Source organism: Oncorhynchus kisutch, linkage group LG22 (assembly GCF_002021735.2).
Source record: "Oncorhynchus kisutch isolate 150728-3 linkage group LG22, Okis_V2, whole genome shotgun sequence".
Taxonomy (NCBI): Eukaryota; Metazoa; Chordata; class Actinopteri; order Salmoniformes; family Salmonidae; genus Oncorhynchus; species Oncorhynchus kisutch.
In genome coordinates, this window is record NC_034195.2 from 3,052,492 (window position 1) to 3,056,118 (window position 3,627).

A 3,627-nucleotide genomic window follows, 5' to 3' on the forward strand; every position below is an offset into this window, starting at 1 on the left:
CTTTCTAAAACATATTATATTATGTAAATTAATATTGGATTAGGTCCATTGTCGCAGAGATTGTGGTGACATCATAAAACACTTTTTAAATTCTTCTACAGTATGGAATTTTAGTCGTTGAGGTGGAGCTAGTGAAAACAACACTCATGAACAACCATTGGCCTGTATAGCATGATTTTGCATTTACCTGCTCTCTTCCGTCATTAATAATCGTATCCATTAATCTACCATGTTCACACATGTGAGTTATATAATCTACAGTAGCAAGGTAGATAAAGTAAACCTACATTTGTCCTTTGGTTTGCTAGCTACCTTATCTAATTCCATAATGGTCAGGTCAACTTGATACACTTGAAATGTAGACATGATGTGAGAATATACTCAGAATTTGTTCAAGATCATTTATGCAGTTCATTGGACTGCAAACCCGGCCAAAAGTCAACCACAGCACATGAAATGTTGCATACTTACTGCTTGTTAGACAAAGTTTCCCATAGATTAACCTAATTACATGGTTACAGACAAAGCTAGTTATCACATTGTCATTGTTGTCCTTGCTCTGAACTAAGGATGAAATTAGAATTCAACGTGGGTCTTCATACCAGTACCAAAACATGATTAAGTGAAAACTAATTCAATTATCATGCTTACTGGAGCACAAACAAAAGAAAACACACCCTGGAGATGATAATCAATTTTAAGGGAATAGTATTGCCTGTTTTCTTCCCTCTACTAGCATTCAATGCAACTGTCCCCAGCCACAACTTTGGTTAAATGACTTTAGCAAGGCAGCAATAATGGACTGAAGCAAACTGAAAATGAATTGTGTTATTCATTGACCAGGAGGTCAATGCACAGAAGCCTACCTTGCTATCTTCTAGCTTAGTATGTTTGTTGGAAAACAGTACAGTTTCATCACGTCCTATATTTCCCAAGTTCCTTCACTTAAATAAGCACAGCAGCAGAAGTCACCGTGCAGCAAAGAAACAATACATTTTCACAACTGGAGTGACGGAGGACCTTCGCTTCCCCTTGTCGTCTAATCTATTCCCCCAATGTACATGCCATGCTGGGCTAGTCTGTGCCCACCAACTACCCACATTGTAAAACGTTTCCCTGTAAATGTACAGCATCACACCAGAGTTGCCAGCTTAATACTGTAATACATTTCATGTAACTATTCCTTACTGTAAAGACATATTACAGACCCTGCAGAAAATGTCGTAACGTTTTACAGCGCAGAAAAAAGAACTGTGAAATATTACAACATCTCTGCTGTAAAGCAAAATTACAAGAATGCTGTAATTAAGCAACTCTGGTGCCAGGAAAATGCTGTACATTCAGTGGTACAGTGTGCAGTAGCTTTAAGATTTCCCTTCACTGGAAGTAAGGGGCCTAGCCCGAACCATGAAAAACAGACCCAGACCATTATTCCTCCTCCACTAAACTTTACACTTGGCACTATGCATTTGGTAATGTTCTTTTGGCATCCGTCAAAACACAGATTCATTTGTTGGACTGCCAGATAGTGAAATGTGATTCTTCATTCCATAGAACGCATTTCCACTGCTCCAGAGTTCAATGGCAGCGAGCTTTACACCACTCCAGCCGACGCTTGGCATTGCGCATGGTAATCTTAGGCTTGTGTGCGGCTGCTCGGCCATGGAAACCCATTTCATGAAGCTCCTGACGAACACCACTTTCAGTTGACTGGGGCAGCTCTAGCAGGTCAGAAATTGGACTAACTAACTTGTTGGAAAGGTGGCTTCCTATGACTGTGTGACGTTGAAAGTCACTGAGCTCTTCAGTTACACCATTCAACTGTCATTCATAAACCTATCAGCATTGGGTGTGGCTGAAATATCCGAATCCACTAATGTTAAGGTGTGTCCACATACTTTTGTGTATATATAGCCTATGTAACCAAATAAGAGCATCATTACAACATAAATGTGAGATAGGGAGTAAGAGAGTGGGAGAGAGAGAATATCATGGGCCACTATTCGGGGTAAGGGGGTTCAGAGGCAGTGAAAGAAAAAAGAAAAACAAACAGTTTGGGCAGGAGAGAGAAGCCAGCACAGCATTCAGTGTTCCTCCTGGGTCTCCATAACAATCCTCTTCAGTTCTTATTTGTCAGCTCTTCTCAACCCTAGGACAAGGATAGAATGAGAGACCGAGAGCACCAGGGCTGTTACTCTGTGGATAAAAAGACAAGGGACAAGCTGGTGTGTGTGTGTGTGTGTGTGTGTGTACTTAGCTCACTAGAGGTCTTCATTCAAACTCTGTGAGCTCTTGATAGAATGTGGCAATGTAGGGGTTGAGAACAGCTGGCTTCCTCTTGGCCACCTTGCCATGCACTTTGTCCCATCTTCAGGGTTCATCATATTGGGTTGATTCGAACCTACAGCATATCCAATACAGTTTATGAAATCAATTGAGGCATTGAATAAATACAAATAAGACAGATACACCTCCTTCAAACTATGGCCTACACAATACCACAGATTATTATACCAGACTCACATTTGACTTTGTTTATATACCCCTAAATGTTTGCATACTACTGGTAGAGTGAACAGGTTTACCTAAAACTGTAACATTATGAAACAATGTAACTGAAACATGGTTAGCGGGGAGAGGCTATACGTACAGTCCTGGCCTGTAAGGACCGACGCTGGAGAAGAGAAGCAGGTACGGGGAATAGAACATTTTAATATGGAACATACATCAAACAGGACAGAGACAGCGTCAGAACCTGGAATGCAAAGACAAACGAACATTAATCCTGAAGCAGGGAACAGACAGATATAGGGGAGGTAATGACAGGTGATTGAGTCCAGGTGAGTCCAATAATCGCTGATGTGCCTGACGGGGGAAGGAAGGTGTGCGTACTGATGGTGGCAGGAGTGCGTAATGCTGGGGAGCCTGGCGCCTTCGAGCGCCAGGGAGCGGGAGCAGGCGTGACGGACCGGCCAGGGCATTGGACCAGCCGGCTGGGGCGTGACAGCCGACGAACTGGCAGGGGTGTGGTGGCCTCGCGAACCGGCTGAGGCGTGACAGCCTGATGATCCCGCTGGAACGTGGGAGCCTGATGTGCTGGCTGAAGCATAGACGCCTGGTGAGCCGGTTGAGGTGTAAAACCCTGGTGATCCGGCTGTGGCCTGACGTGGGATGGGGACCTGTCGAGCTAAACCAGGACAAGAAAACCTCTCGAGCTAGGGCGTGGAAGCCCGACGGACCTGACATCACCACCAACTGATGCGTCGTATGATGGCTTCAGGATTCTGAATGACCGACCTCTGGAGAAGAGAAGCTGGTAAGAGGAGTAGAACATTTCATATGGAACAGCCATCAAACAGGACAGAGACAGTGTCAGAACAGGGTATGCAAAGACATATGAACATTAATCCTGAAGCAGGAATAGAGCTTGAAAACAGACAGATATAGGGGGAGGAAATGCCACAGGTGATTGAGTCAAGGTGAGTCTAATTATCACTGATGATGGGGGAAGGCAGGAGTGCGTAGTGTTGGTGGCAGGAGTGTGTAATGCTGGGGAGCCTGGCACATTCAAGAGCCAGGGAGGGGGAGCAGGAGCAGCTGTGACATGGCCTGCAAAATGGCTAAGGA

At 44.3% G+C, this 3,627-nt stretch overlaps 1 long non-coding RNA gene across 1 annotated transcript; it reads right to left on the reverse strand.

Annotated features, from left to right (window-relative positions):
- Window positions 1-1,722: 1,722 nt before the first annotated feature.
- On the reverse strand, window positions 1,723-3,395 carry LOC116356382 (uncharacterized). Its single transcript, XR_004204900.1, has 3 exons — window positions 2,651-3,395; window positions 2,263-2,401; window positions 1,723-2,149 (listed from the first exon to the last, which is right to left on the reverse strand). It is a non-coding gene; the product is annotated as an uncharacterized LOC116356382 (long non-coding RNA).
- Window positions 3,396-3,627: the final 232 nt, after the last annotated feature.